Here is a 17042-nt window from a genome sequence, read left to right on the forward strand (position 1 = left end):
CAAGTCCTTTCAAACTCTGCCAGCCTAGATGGGACTGAAGAGGCTAGTTCCTTTTGTTCTGACTATAAGAACTTTCTTTGCAGAACTGAAACCTTATAGACATGTTCCAAGAGAGATAGCTGAAAGCTATCTGAAAGATGTGTGAACAACATTACCATTTCTTTTTCTATGTAATATGAAGGGCATTGAAATTAGCTTTTGCTTAAGAGCTAAGCTCTGTTTTATCTGTGATGATAAGAGTAAATATATTAGTGTGTGTTTCAGCTCTGTTCTCATCCTCTGAATTGAGGAGAGAGTGTTTTACTGTGTTTGGATTACTCTCCAGTCCATTCAGACTATGAGGGCTCTATTTATCAGAACATTAGTCCCTGAGAAGTCAATAACACCTTTTTCTTACTTGTTTAGGTGGTTAGCAGTAGCACTAATCACGTACTTCTAAAAGTTAAGCTTTTTTGGTAGTTAAGAATACAGCCTAGCTGATGTAAGCAGTTTTGAAATTTAATGAATGTTTTTTTTTATTATTTTTACAATATGCGTTAATATATTCATGAAAGTGGGTTTAGTAGTAAAACCAAATTTTCAAAAATTAAAAGGGACCCCTTTCTGAAGTCAGATGTTTAATTCTAATGTCTATTAAAAACAACTAATGAGCTCACTGCAAAAACTCCTCACATTCTCTTCACAAGGGGCGTTAATTTTAATCCTCGTTTGTAGGACATGCACTCACTGCTCAAGCTGCAAGATTTATTAACACTTTCATAAAGCTCTTATCAAGTATTTTGTTGCATATTGATAAAAATGGACGGAAAAAAACCTAATCACTTCATCCCCTACATATTCCTAGCTGAAGGTTCCATCCAGGCAAGCCAAGGGCAATGGCCCTGGATCATAGCTTTATCATCAACAGTTTGCCTCGAGGAGGTAACATGAACAGATTGTAACCCAGACATGAACTGAGGGATATGCATTCTTCCTAAAACAAAAAAACAACCACAACAAAACAACAAAATTGTATTCCATTTCTTGAAAATAAACTGAAATCTCCAGGGTGGTCTTGTCACCAGCCTTTGAGGACATATAATCCAGGAGTATTAATCAGGAACATTCTAAAAATCTTAAATATTTTGTTCATTAAAATCTTTTCATTACTGAGTTTGTGTCCAGATGTTCATGAAACACCTTTTAAATGAACTACAAATTTCAAACCAAATTAAATATTATATTGACTTTATCAAACTCAAGGTGAAATTTCACTATGATGCAGTTGGATTGCTCTTATAAAAGTGCTTATTCTAAGGAAAGAATATAAAGGTACTCTTTTCCCAGTTAGAAATGCTGGATGACAGACATAATGTTCCTAATATCTGCTGGTCATTAGTCCCTGTTGTATTAATTTGTTGTTAGGACCTTCACCTTCTTTTCTACTACTTAAATTATACTGAAAGTAGGGATGGACCAGAGAACATTTTTAACCATTTGAACCTCTGAGTTTCAAATCAAAGGTATTTGAGATAAGCTAAAATTCAATACATGCAACTGAAATTTAAAACAAATTCCTGTGTTGTTGTTGTTCTGGGTTTTTGGCTTTGTGTGTATTTGTTGGGGTTTTTTTCCTGAATTGGTTTCAAGAATTGGAAAGTTTAGCTGAACCCTTACAAAGGCAGCCCTTTTTATGAAATTTGTTTCCCAGAGAACATACATTCTTCAGGAACAGATGACATATGAGAGTTACTCTATTTTTTTACCCAAGATCATTTACAAGTGCCTTGGAAAAAATCAGAATTTGAAAATCAGTTCCAGTCTGTTCTTAAATCAAAAATCCAACTGATAGTTTAATCATAATTAGATCCAAAGAGTACTTCTAACAGAAACAGAAGACTTGTACATTTTCAACTCTAAATCAGATAATTTTTTGTAGAATGAACAGTAGTGTATTAAATACTACAAGACAAATTAAAGATTGAATTTTTGTTCATTTTCAACAAAGTGCTGCAAATACAGTTCCAACTATTACTATGACTACCTGTGGTGGGTTAACCTTAGCTGGCTGCCAGGTGCCTACCAAGTTTCTCTCTCACTCCCTCTCCTCAGCAGGGCAGGGGGAGAAAATAAGATGAAAAAGCTCATGAGTCAAGATAAGGACAGAGAGATCACTCACCAGTTCCCATCATGAGCAAAACAGACTTAACTTGGGGAAGATTAATTTAATTTATTGCCAATTAAAAGTAGAATAAGATAGTGAGAAACAAAAACAAAACTAAAAACATCTTCCTCCCCCACCCCCCTACTTTTTCTCAAGTCCAACTTCACTCCTTCATTCCTGACTCTTCTACCTCCTCCCCACCCCAAGCAGCACAGGAGGAATGGGGAATGGGGGTTGTGGTCAGTTCAGAACACTTCATTGCTGTCGCTCCTTCCTCCTCACACTTTTCCCCTGCTCCAGCATGGGCCCTTTCCATGGGGTACAGTCCCTCAGGAATAGACTGCTCTATCATGGGTCCCCCATGGGCCACAGTTCCTGCCAGAAAACCTGCTCCTATGTGGACTCCTCTCCATGTGCTGCAGCTTCCTTCAGGCATATCCACCTGCTCCAGCATGGGGTCCTCCACCGGCTCCAGTGTGGATATCTACTCCAACGTGGTCCTTCATGGGCTGCAGGGCAACAACCTGCTTCACCATGGTCTCCTCCATGGGCTGCAGGGGAATCTCTGCTCTGGCACCTGGAGCATCTCCTCCCCCTCCTTCCTCACTGACCCCGGTGTCTGTGGGGTTGTTTCTCTCACAGTTTTCTCACTCCTCTCTCTCACAGATGCTGCACAGCACTTTTTACCCTGTCCTAAATACGTTATCCCAGAGGCACCACCAGTGCCGCTGATTGGGCTCAGCTTTGGCCAGCAGTGTGTCCATTTTGGAGCCAGCTGGAACTGGCTGTGCCCAACACGGGGACAGTCCCTAGTCTCTTCTCACAGAGGCCACCCCTGCAGCCCCCCTGCTACCAAAACCTTGCCACATAAACCAAATACACTACCATAATTTGAAACCATTTTAAGTTGCTTAACACTCTCAAAGAATACTGGTATCTCAGCTTCACATACTCCCTAGGGTTTTCTGTAAGACAATGTTAGTGATTTCTGCAAAGGCCTGGGTTCAAATCCGAGCTATAGTGCTCTTTTTTAATGCATAGAATAATTTTAGGCATAGAGATAGAAGGCAGCTTCTGGTCTCAGAGAGGTTCTCTAGCAAAGCTGCAAAAAAAAAAAAAAAGTGTTTTTAAAATGGAGCTCATTAAGTTTATAAAGTACTTGCTGATGTCATGAGGCTGAACACCTTTTCTGTGACTGCTATACTGTATCGTTACTGTGAATTATACAGTTTACACATATACCTGTTGAGTAAAGATGGTGCGGATAGCTGAGGAGGTTCCCTGCTTATTCTGAAAAAAATCCCTTGGCTAATCAAAAGTTAAATCAAGGAGTTGGGCTCAAACAGAAGGTTTCAAATTTCTGTGTATGGGAACAGCAAGAATGAGGCAAATTCCTGATGACTCTGGAACCACAGTTTAAAATAATACGTATGCTACATGAATTCGGATTTCACCCTTCCTTTCCCACAGGCCAACAGCCTTTTCCTGCTCACGCAATCCTGTGGTGAACCAAATCGAGAATGTGATCTGAGTTAAAATTAATCTGGAAAAAAAAGGCAGTTTTACCTCTGATTGGTTCCCTGATCTAGTTCAATGAGCAGCAGCGCAAACATTTCTGCTAGCCCAAGGGAGGAAGCAAAGCGGGGTGAGAATAAGCTGTCAGGTAGAGAAGGAGGTCAGGACTGCTGCTTAAGGCAGCAGTGCTAGCTGACAGTGTACTTGAAACTGCAGCTTGAGGTGTTTCATATTTGCATTTTTTTCATCAAAACCAAATCTTCATGTTCTGCTCTTGATTAATTCTGATGTTCCCTAAGAAAGGACTATAGTACGAATCTTTACTTATGAGTACTTAAAAAATATTAACCAGATGTTCTGCTTTCTTGAAATGAACAACAAGGTTTATTAATGAAAACAAAGGTGGGGTCAGTATTTACAACAGGGGGGCAATAAAAAAAAGCCCAGATAAAAAAAGCTAAATAAAATGATAGTGCTCCATCAGTTCAGACCAACAATCTTTACAGCCTAGTCTCCAGCTTTTAGCAGCTTCTGTCATTGAATGTTGTGGAAAATTGCCTCTCATGAAGTGCCCTATTTTTAAAGGTATTAATGTGATATTTAATAGTTTTGCAGGCCACTGCACATGTGTAGCTGTTAGACATGAAAACTAGCTGTGCAGGAGTGAATCAGTATTTTGATCTGCACTGCTTATAACTTTTAAAGCAGTGATGCTTCCACATAAGACTAAGATTCAATTTATGTAGCTATAAAGAGGGAAGATTAAAACAAACCAGCCTTCTGTTGGAAAACTAGTCAGCTGAATGTACAGCCTTGGATTCATAGAATGACTGCTGCACTGCAGATTACACTAATTTAGAGCTGAAAATCAGTAGATATACAGCAACTATTGCATTTCATCTGTATAATGCTGTGAAACAGCAGTTGAAATGAGTTAAGGATGCAGCAACATGTCATCTAGCAGTATTTGCTACCCTGTAACAAAAGATCACTTACATGGCCAAGAAATCGCCTACTTTTTCACACATTCATGGATCATAGACTCCAATTAAATACAAATAGCTTCAAATATTTGGCAGGTAAGCGGACTTCATAGGTATTGCTTAAAAAAGCAAATTGAGGAAATCAATTCCAGGTGACCAGCTGATTGTTCTGATTGTTTTGAGTGGCAGCATTAAAAAGAAATAGTATTTGCTCAATAGTGCAGCAACAGAGAGCACTTCAGAATCCTGGGCTTACAAGGCAGCAAGATGTGATGCTTTGTTATAGCTGTCAACAATTTGCTGCATTGCAGGCTAATGGTAGTGGTTTAGGACAGCAGTATTAACGCTAATGTTCAAAGACTCAGTCATTAACCAGCACACTCAGGTTCTAAAATAAGATATTAATTGAGGACACGGGAGTGTTAAAACGTAAAAAATCTTGTCTGTTAATTTTGAACATTAGTAGATTTCTGCTAGATCTTTACCTCTGCTATTACAGCAACATAACAAAATCAGAAGCAGACTTTTCATGCAGCAACCTACTCAGAGAGTTGCTTATACAGTTGGACAGATAAATGCAACAAAGAAATGGTAGATATATATTTCTGCTTTCTCTCTTACACATGCATACAGAAACACTCATAAAAAAGCACACATATGCATTTTGTTTAATAACCCCAAATATCGCTGGTGCCTGATACCTATTTGTAGCTTGCTTTTCAATATTTAACATCTGCTTCATTAGAATAGATTAGAAAAAATCCATAAATAATAATAAAAAGAATAGATCCTGCAAAATTCCATAAAAAGTTATAAATAATCAGATTTTGTTTCCTGACTGAAAACATCAACTATTTGATTCTCCCAAATATTGATATTCAGCAAGACATTGTCTCCTTTCCACCTCTAATTTTTGGTAGCTATCCAGCAGTGAATAAAGATTTCAAGAACACACACACACAGGCACAGAAAATCACAGCATAACTTCGTATGATTAAGGTTAAAAAGAATCCTTCTGCTTAAAAGGCATCTCCTCTGTATTCCTTATTTCTATATGGATATCCCTGAAACTGTTTTTTTTTTTCTCTGGGACATTAGGTGAACAAAAATTAGTCTTTGGAGCCAGAGGTTCCAAAATTGCACCAAAATTTCCATAAACTCAACAAGTCCTTTTAAAAATGGTAGTGTTATAGGAGCCCAAACTGTGTTCTAATGGTCCCATCGCTAAATTTAATTACTCAATTTTCCACAGCTAGTGCACAATGCCTATTACCTTCAGGACACAAACTCACAAACTCACAAACTTGAAAATGTCATTCATATAAGGTTTTTGTCTCTAGAACACTACATGTACATTCAACAAAGTGATGGGAAGGCTCACATACAGAAAGGGGGGAAAAAAAAGCTTTGAAGATAGTCAGTTGCTAAATAGTCTGTTGGCTTAAAGGGACATACTGTGATCAGTGAACCAGCAGTACAATCCTGTACCATTAAGTTGAACCCTTCCTATCAGAGGTCCCATCTAACTTGTAGGCATGTTGCTACCATCTGCTTTTGTTGGGGTGAATGTTATATGGAAGAAAATGAGTCTTGCCAATTTGCATATCCAACTTAAAAGAATTAGTCATGTATAGGTCATTGCAGAGTATGATACTATTTTTCTACCTGCGTGATTAAACTGGAAGATAACATTTATCAGTCAGCATTGATTAACTGAAAGGATGATGAAGACATTTATTTTTTTTAAATCCTGAAATTAAGGTCAAGAGATTTCAGTACAACAGTATCTGTGGTATTTGGATATTTTGTTTCTTGGATTGCTTTGGTAGAAAGCAGAGTTTGGGAGTGAAGGGACTGCAACAGGGATTGGTGGAAGAGCCTGGAGGCTCTGATGCTGAGATGATGGCTCGTGTGAAAAGGAGACACTATGAATGGGAGGGTAATAAAGGGACTCTCTAGTGGTAGGGGGCATGAAGGATTAGAGATGAGAGGTATATCTCTACTTTTGTTTTCATATTGAAACTTTCTATACCATCAAAGATCCCAGACGTTTGCAATGGATGTGGGCCAGCAGCCAGGAAAAACTTGGCTTTCAAATATAAGTGATGGTTTTGATTTGCTTTTCCAAAACGGTTAAATGAAATAGCATTAGGGAAGATTCCTTCTTTTTGCCTCACCTGGGGACCTGAGCATCTCTCCCTAAACTCTTGAGCAAACCAGAAAAAGCGAAGGGGCTCTTCAGAGGATTTAAACACTTTTCTTCCCATACGTTTGCTAAAACCAAGGGTAGGATCCACACTTGTGAAGCAGGAAATGTCTTCTCCCCACCTGTTCTTTGACCCAGGATTTGGAAATAGCCTGTGCTAGATCATCTTACTCCAAATTGTGCCAGAAATGAGTAGCAGATGGAGCCTTTTGATAGCCTTTTTCTGAGCCAACATTTCAGGAATCCCTGATTCTCTAGCAGAGAGGATAATGTCTGGATCACAAGTTACCGATGAGGTTTTAAAAAGGAAAAAAAAAGCTAAAATGCTGATGCCTAAACCATGTCTGTGATTTCTTTTCTTGAGCTTCCAACTCCACAGCAATGCCACCTCCAAACATTCAGAGCATAACTATTACCCCCTGTGGGAGACTGAAAGAGTTAATGTCTCAAACATTGTGGCGACTTGAGGCGCTATTTGCATGGCGACGGCAGGTGGGCGAGCACAGCACGGGGTGGGGGAGGGAGAGAGAGCGGGAGCGGGACATGCGGGACGTGGAGAGCGCGTCAGAGGATGCGCGGTTCCGGGTTCCACTGGACCTTACCATGTATGGCCAGAGGTCACACAGAGTTGATCTGAGGAAGGGGCTTGCGACCGCCCGAGAGACCCCTCGTGACCACCCCCCTCCCCCAGAGCCTGCACAGAAGACTGAGAACTTTCTAGAACAAGAACCATGTAAGTCCTGAAGGGGCGTACCTGGAGGCGGGGATTAGTTTACCACGGGATTAGCCACCACGGGAGGATTGGCACGTCTGTCATCGTCATCGCGGGATCCAAGGGTGGTGATACTTTTCCTTTCTCTTTCCTCCTCTCTTCTCCTTTCCTTTTCTCGCTTCTCTTTCCCTCTACTCTTCCAATATATGCAAGTTTGGGATAAATCATGACGGGTTGCCCGGAAAAGGGCTCCATTGCCAAATCGCCTCTGTTCGTTCGTTGAGCTCTCCAGTTCGTTAAGTTTGTCCATTTGTGGAATTCGCCAGTTAATAAAGTTGCTGGCCAGACTGTTCCTCTGAGTCATTGTCGTGACTCTACCGACCACGCGGCTCCGCCGAGCAGAGGTCGGCTTTTGTCGGTACACAAACCGTCGGGGAATCAAAAAGATTCACCCATCTCGCAACCCACCGAGTGGGACGAGACACCCCCATCATCACAACCTAGCAAATAATAAAGTACAACTACAAATCATATAGCATCCTGTCTGTTAGCAATACCTTTGTTATAAATCTATGTGAAAACTCCAATTACCAAAATAGACATCAAATTCTAGAAGTAGCAGTACTGTATCTCTTTGCAAAATGAGGACTGCAACAATAAAGAAAAAAAGAAAGAAATCTCTGAGCACTTAAGTAAGAAGAAGCATGGCACTGCAGTTAAACCTTCAATCTAGCTCTTCAAACAATGACTAAGCACATCTTGGATATTACATACTCACACTTTATCTTTGTAGATAACACTCAGACAAAAAGACAAACTTAGGGGATGTTGCGGATGGAGTGATGCACTTCACTCATAAGAGAGAAGCAAAAATATACTTTATTGGTATCAATGGTAAATGCGACAGTGGTTTAACGAGATTCAATGACAAGGTACACTTGATTATTTACTGCATAGAGGACAGGACAAAACTGTCAGGGAGACCCTCCTGTTGAGTCATGAGATTCAGAAAGGACCCCCTTGCTTTCTAAACTCCTTCTTAGAACGGAATCTAGGTGCGCCTAGATCCAATCCTAGCCCCAGATTTGGTCAACAGTTTGTGTCTAAAGTATTATATATGTGCAATCAATCCTTTATATTGCTTAGCTAAGATTTAGCATGCTATTAGTCACTTACCGAGGATCTATTGTGGCAAGGAATCTCTCAACCTTGAGGAGTAACCTTGAGAGGTGTCCCTTCTCAAGTGGAGATCCTGGTGTGCAGCCTGCTGCCGTGCAGGAGAGCTCAAATGGCTCTTGGGCTGCTCACTATTTATGGGGGTAAGATGATTGACTCATAGTCACATTTGCATACCGACCACAGATTTTAGTTTCTTCACTGTGGTTAGGTGGACACATCACACAACAGCCCTTGGCTATTGTGTTGTTATCTGTCTCCCGAATCCACTTTGAGCCTGATGCAGCCATCATGACCAGAGACGTCCACTGCGACCACCACTGGTGGTTATCGCTTGAGCAGGGTTACGGGAGACAAAGGTCGGGGGGGGACGGGGGGAGAGAGCACACTGTCACAGTGGAAGAGATACTATTTCTCACTTTCTCCAAGGAGGGCAATCAATCCAATGAACAATTTACTCTTCGATTAGTCAGGAAGTCTGCTCCAAATTCTAGCATTTGCATTGTTATTGCTCTGCTAAAGTTGAATCAAATAAATGTGATCACAGGTGAATCAGCTCAATAACACAGGTGAGACATGAAAAAAGAAAAAAAAAAGATGGAATCTTTCTTTCAAGGTCATTTTTCAAGGTTATTTCTTTCAAAATTATTTCTTTAAAGTATTTCTTTTAAGGTGCCTCAAGGGTCCAAAGAAGGAAACTGATACTGATTCACGTATCTTAGGCTTTTTACTTACTGTACACTCCATTCTGGGCTGCTTCTTTTGGGAGAAGCAACACAACATAGAGATGATCTTCATAATATTTTGCACATATAAGAAAAAATACCAACTGATTATAATCCCGTGCTTATTGCACTCCCTCTCCCATGTTTGAGTTGTTGGGGTTTTTTTCACATTAAACAAGAAAAGATTAACATTAACATATTTGATGAGCTCATAACCATGAACACCAAGGGGGATGGCTCAGAAAAGCAACAAGAAAGTTAGTGTTGCTTGGATTATTGTGTATTTACTCACATATATATAGAAATAGCTCCTTGGGAAAAATACACTTGAGGAATTTTATATTTAGCATCTATTCAACTCTTAAGGTGATTCCGTAGAGTAAATTCCAAACAGAAACCCAGTGACACAACTTCTGAGGTGTGTCATAAATCACCACTGCTAGATTCTTCAAGACACACTGTAAAGAATCAAACTTCAGAACCTACAAAGGCTATCACCACAATTTGCCATTTGCTGCCTTGAACATATATTTTCTTTCCAAATGTGATTTTTTTCCCCAGGCCCTGCACTCCTCCTGAATTTTATGATAGTGTTTAGTGGTGAATATGACGTTCATTTTTTTGCAGGCAATTTTCATATTAAATCTCATCTATGATGTAATATTTTCATGCTTGCATTCCCAAATTACTTATCCAAAGTGGAAAAAAAAATATAAATCCAAATCAGTATATATATTTTAATTCAAAACTCATGCTATTAGTGCAGATACGGATTTTCTGTACAGTCTTTACTCTGAAGCTATTCTTAGGCCTTCTACCCTCTGCTGAAGCAAAAGGAAAGCATATGTATGGCAAAAGGCACCAGTGCCTTTTGCTATCTCTGGGTGAATATGCAGTAAATGTATAAACCCCTGGCTCTTGCTGTTTTGTAAGAAAGTCATTACATAGATGTTGAAAATGAAAGAGATGCTCTGTTTTCCCTCATTACTAGGCCTAATCTTTTTGTTACATTCCTCTTGAGCTATGGCCTTAGGGATACTGCTGTAAGGGAATTCCATGAGCCTTCCCTAGTCCACATTTCAGATTTTCAAACCTCAATGTCATTGCAGGAGTTGGCGCATATTGGGAGAACTGATGCTAAATGTTACAAGATGGGTTTCTCGATCAGGCCTGGAAGCTGACATGGCCAATTTACCTCTCTGACTATAAGAGCTCAAAGAGAAAAAGAAGGCTTTCGTCATACTTTTGATAATTTGCGGAGTGCGACCCCATGTCTTTAGCTGATTATGATACTGCTATCATCTGGGAAAAGCCTATGGAAATGTGTTTCTTGTGAGGTTACAGCTTCACCTTTTTGAGCTGAGTCAAAAAGCCTCAAACTTTGAATTTGCTGACATAAAGTCAGCATCATAAACATGCGTAAATAAAATACTATCAAAATGATACTGTAGATTCAGGTTAGCCATTTCACAAAGTAAAACAAGGGAAGAAGTATGTTAGTGTCAGTAATAAATATGAATATTTGAATATTGGTATCAGAAGACCTAATTCAAAAGCCCTCAATTAGCTTGTACTATTTATAGTAAGACTAAAAATAAAAGACACATAGAAAGAAATTTGGAGAAAAATAATCAAATCTAATTTGATCAAATAGTTGATTTCTCTTTTGCTTTAAACATGTAAAATCTATGAAAGTGTTAATTATTATTTAACTTTCCATTTCATTTGAGCATTCTGCAGCCAACTTTATAAAGGGCATGGGGACTTAATTTGTCCAGTGAGGAACTATCTTCACTCAGCAGAGAGGAGTAAAGGTTCAGGGACAGATTTCCTGGCTCAGTTTGTCCAGCTCAGCCAGTGTCAAGGGAACAAAAATCTCCCACAATTGCTTGAAGGCATATGGATATCCAAATTAGTTCCTCTACCTCTCTTTTCATAACCTCAGTATAGGGGACATTTCAAGGATGGGGGAGATTATGAGCAGAGGAAAAGCCAGATGACATGCTTCAGTGATACTTCAATGATGTATGTTCCCTAGTGAGCTGAAATGATTCAAATGAAAGTTTGTTTGAATTTGTTAAAAATTGACCTTAGAAACTGAAACAAATTACAGAACATTTCCCATTAGACTTACTTCTTGGACTTCTTATTTTTAATTATCATGCGTTTCAATAGTATTGAGAGTCTCCATTCATTGCTCATGACCCTGCTATATAAAGGAAAATGTTTGTCCTTTTACTGTAGACAGTGTGCTTGTAAATTCTGCTAGGTTATGCTCATGAACTTCAGTATGGTGACAATGGTGAAGTTCAGGAGAATTTCACCCAAAATGATTAAGGGACTGCATTTTATTGCTCAAAAATAAATGGGTTATACGTAAGTTAACAGGAACTCATATGGATGTGAAAAAGAAGCAAATAAGGATTAATACCTTACTCTCTTTTTCCTAACACAAGTTGTTTTTGTTTAAATTGCTATTTAAAATTATTTTTTCTTAATTAAATACATGTTAATTGTGAAAACAGAAGGTATTGCATATTTATGTGCAAACAAGATCTGTTTAGTGATCAGCTGGGTTTGGCCTCAGGTAAGCACTTTAAAATGTATTGCAGTCTTAAAACCCATTCAAATTGTTCCTTAAGTATGTAATTAGATTCTGATCTGATCTTTAGTGGATAAATTGAGATTTCTTCAAAAAAAGTCTAGTATACCATCACAAACATAATTCAGAAATCAAAATCTTCACATCAGCCACCAGATAAAAAACAGTGGCTGCTTGTGACAGAGCTAAGAAAAGAACAGATATTCCCAATTTTAAAATACTGATAGGGCATCACATAACTTTTTTTTCCCCTACCTAATACGAAAGGTACTGCTCGGGGTTTTGTTTTTTAAAAAAGACTTTCGAAATCAAGCACAAACTTTGTTTATGGAAAGGAAGCTAGTATGAAAATTAAAAGGTGCTTATTTTATTTTCAGAGTAGGACACCCATATTGTTCTCAAACTGTGCATGTATTTTGGAAGTATAAGATGTAGACATAAACCCAAAATAAACCTACAGCAACAGTAACAGTATCAAAAAAATAAAAAAGCATCCTGGTGACCTAGCCTTTTCTGAAGTTTGGAAAATCTTGATTCATTCATTGTATCTTTGGACATAAAAGCTGCAATATTTGCAACGTGGTCACATAGGATACATTCAAAAGGTATAAGGTGTCTTCAAAAAAACATGGGTAGCTAGGCTTATTCAATTTGGTAAAAAATACATTACAGAGGCTGGGGTCACGTACCAGTTCGGAACCTGGTGTAACAGGGTGTGTGAATGCTGGGAACTGGAGGTGTCAGACACTGTACCCAGGAACAACATCAGAGGCTGAACAAACAGTTGAGAAGAGAGGAGACAGTATGCGCCAAGTCCAGGAGGTGCAACAAAGCCTTGACCAGGCATTGCAGTCAAATCAAAAAGACAAGGAATTTATCTATTAAGTTAAGGCTTGAGATAACAGGTAGTTGAAAGATTCACTGGAAGAGGAACCACAGAAAAAGTATGACAAGGAAACAAAGACAAGATAGGCACTATGGCTACTGCCAAAGGAAATAACAGAGCTTCTGGTAGATGACAAAGTGTCAGGAATATTTTTTCACAGCTAGTCTGCTGGCTTGCGATCAAGCTTTGCTTGGGAAAGGCATTACCTGTGCTCTCTGAGACTCCTGACTGCTTATGGGATGATTCAATTCTACACAGATTTTTTATACAAGAGCTCTAATGTTAAATAAAGTGCAAAGATGAACAAATGGGAAAATATTAAATTTTTCTCTTCCCAGACAATGTATATATATGTGTATATTTAGACAAGAGAGTAAACTGTTTAGGAATCTGCTTTGAGTGAACAAAGATAACCAAGATACTTGATGTATTGTCAAGGAAAACTCATACAGAATCTCATTCTCCGTTTATGGGAATTGAGAATGGTCCTGGAGAGAACCATCACCAAGAAATTTTCAGGAACGGAATTGGACAATGCCAATATATATGATATGTAAATATACTGGGGGATATTTCTTTTCTCAGCAGCCCCTTCACCTTCACATAAGCAGAGAGCGGTAAGTCTCCAAACACCCTGTTAAAGGTCTATCAGGTGTGGAGTTTGAGTATGGTGGTTTTTGCCCTCCAGAAAGTGGAAATAATTAAGATGACCTGCATAGTTCCCCGATGAGTTAATAAAGGTGCAGTCTAATTAAATCACAGTCCTTGTATCTTGTCTTTCCTTTCATGCCCAGGACAAAACCCAGTTCTTGTACATTTTGTACACTCCCCTGAAGAGAAAGAGTTCCATTACATTTTAATGGCTACTTTCTGCAAACTTTGCCTTCGAGTCTTTGTAAATCTATGTCATTCCTCTTTTACTGAGCCAGTCAAAAGATATGTACCTTGTAATGAAAGATGTGCCCTTTGAGTGATTTCACAACACCATCCTTTTTCATGATGTTGTGTTAGGGTGCAATTGTGGGCAAGATGGAGCATAGTCATACTGATTCCAGTGTCCTTGCTACCCAGGGGTTGCTTTCAGAGTGCTAAAGAGATGAAAGAGGCAATCAAGAAAGATATTCCATTTCACTCTCTAGTGAAGGAACATTCAGCTTGTTTTTGTGTAGTGTGTTTCTGATGACTGCTGACACATGAATAAGAGAGACCTTAAGGCAAGTCCACATCCTCTCATAAGATGTAACAAAGGCCACAAGGCTGGCTCACTTTTTTCTTACCATCTGACTTCATTTCACTGGCATTCTAAGTAAAGCACCTCATAAGAACAAAATTTGTTACAAGAAAAAAGCAGAACTAAGCCAGGAGGGAAAACTCTTCATAAAAGAGGAGGTACAGGAACTTGGCAGGGATATAGACAGCTGCATTTTTGTCCTGCTTGCTTAATAGTGTAAACAACTTTTGTTGGTTAGCTTTGTATGTGACCATTCAGGAAACCCTCTATATAGACAATGTATCTTGTCAACCATTTCCTGTGTGTGTAAAATGTAATTCGTCACCCTGCGCTGCCTTGGCAGCAGCCTTGTAAAGAACACACTGAATTAATGAATATTTCATAAAGATGTGATTTATTAGCATTCCTCTGCCTTGCTTTGCAAAAGATCCATCCTTCAAAAGCTGAGCGCACAAAAGCTATCTGCAGGTATGGAAAGTAGACTGAACCCCCTGAAGACAAAACCAGGATTTCTTAATAACCTCTGGGCCATATAGACTTTAGAAGAGATATTTAGTCAATCTTGTATTAATATTTTAGATGTTAAAGAAATGCAGTACTAAGCTATTATACTGAATTTGGCTGTCAGAACGATGAGCTATCACAAAAAAAAAATATTACTAACTCAGAATTTTTCAGTTTCATGTATTTTGATGAACATATAACAAAATAGGTCACAGCATAGTACAAATACCTCTGGGCCTTCTGAGCTATCCACATTTCCATACTGCTATAGAGCACTTTTCCTTCCCAGAACCCACCAGCAAATCTATCATATGCACAAATTATGACGCTGTATGTACTTGTGCTTTTATCCTAACCACTAATGCCCTTGGGTACTATGCAACAACTATGTACTAATGCAACAACTGCTGTAACAAGTGTTCTTTTCCTATGGTTGCAAATATTTATTGTGTTCAATTAATATGCATAGTCCTGCATCTTACACAAAGACGTTGTTCCTTGTCTGAGAATTTGCAGACTCTGACACAGGTTGCAATACAGCCACAAAATAAACCAGAAAATCAAATGTGGTTTTGGTATCTCAGGCATCTGGTGCTTTCTATTGGTGGTATAAAAATACATTTTAACTGTATTTAATGCATTACACTGTTTCAAAAGGTGTTTGCATTTTTTTCTCAACAGACATGCCTTATTTGCAGTGCTAGTGCAATCCCAGTATTATTTGTGCTCTTTGTGTTTGATCCACAATACCTGTTACACTTACCTGGTTATTACGGCTGGATTATTAAGGCCTTATCTTCAACTGTAGGAATTCTTGCTTTCAATTCAGGAATCCTCTTATTCTGTGAAGATGGTAAATGCTGTATAATGTCAGACCATTACAAAACAAAACAGAAGTGCTTCACAATAAGAATCATCCATGATGGTTGTGTTTAAATCTCCTAGACTAAAACTTTCTTGTGTCCCTTTCTCCAATGACTGGAAGATGCATAGCTCCAATGCATAGCTTTGGGATGTGAGATCAAAGGAGAAAGATGCATGTGCATGGCAAGTTAGAAGGAGAGGGTGATTTTCCCAGGGGATAGATGATACTTTTGTAGTGATTTTTTTAAAATCTTTCTTAATTAGTTAATCTAATAATTTTCAGTGGAAGAAATACCCAGTATGTGTCTTTAGACTTCAGGGAAACAAATATGTATAGGAGGGGAAAGAGGCTTATGTTACAGGAGTACATACAGTTACAAACAGGAAAAATAAAACTAAAGAACTCATGAGGCATATTCAAGCATAATATGATATACATGAGACAAAGAGCCAGCAGGACTGGATGAACCTAACATCTGTATAGACAAAATTCCTGCAGAGTTTGTCTCAGAACCCGGAAAACTTTCTCACTTACCAACCTTTGAATCTAAGCCCGAAATGTTAAGGGAAAATATGGAGATATTCTTCCTAGAAGTTGGTTCTTGTGCAGTCATTCATGAAGAAAAAATATACGTATAATCCATCAAGAGTGTGTAACAGGTATTGTCCATAGCTCACATAAAGCTTATTAAATGCTCAATCAAATATTGGTATGATGTGCGTAGAGAAATGAAAAACTATTGCATATTATAAGAAGTTGATGTTGTCAGACATGTCAAAAGAAAAAGAAGATATTTTCTTGAAGCTGCCTTCACCCCCTTTTAGGAGCCATTCCCTGGAGTCTTGATGGATATTGTTGGTTTATTCTATGATCACCAAAAAAGCAGAAAAATTGTGGTTGTGGTCATGTGATACTATTTTCTCTGTTGACGCAGTCCTTTTCCTAATGCAGAGGTTGAAACAGTTGCAGGAGTTATCTCACTGACTGCCAAAGGTGGAAGAACATACTCTCAGACAAGGGTTTAATTTATTTACTCTAGTTTTTAAGGATTTGTGGAACTAAATGAGGTAAAGCAAAGAGTTAGGCTGAGAGATTCGAAGGGACACTTAAGTGCAGGTTACTAATATGTTGAAACAGCAAGTGATTAAGTCACAATTTTGCTGTACTTACCCTCCCTAGATAACCTGGCATACAGTCTGACTTAATCACCTATCTAAATGAAAAATTTGAATTTTTTTGATGTTATCAGAGATTTTGGGGAGGGTAGCGCTGAACAAGAGGCTGAAGCAGACATTGTATATACTAAGTGGGTCAATAATAATTTACATTACATGAGAAATTTGTAGAGCAGTAATTTGTTAAGCAATTCCAAAGATAAGTTATAATAAAAACTTATGTAAACACTTACTTAGGCCTTGAAGTCCATCTTCTTAATTCTTGTTAAATATCAGCAGATGCAGAATTTTTGGGAAAAGTCTTTTGAAGTGGTGGAAA

The sequence above is a fragment of the Mycteria americana genome, chromosome 5 (assembly GCF_035582795.1).
Source record: "Mycteria americana isolate JAX WOST 10 ecotype Jacksonville Zoo and Gardens chromosome 5, USCA_MyAme_1.0, whole genome shotgun sequence".
NCBI lineage: Eukaryota > Metazoa > Chordata > Aves > Ciconiiformes > Ciconiidae > Mycteria > Mycteria americana.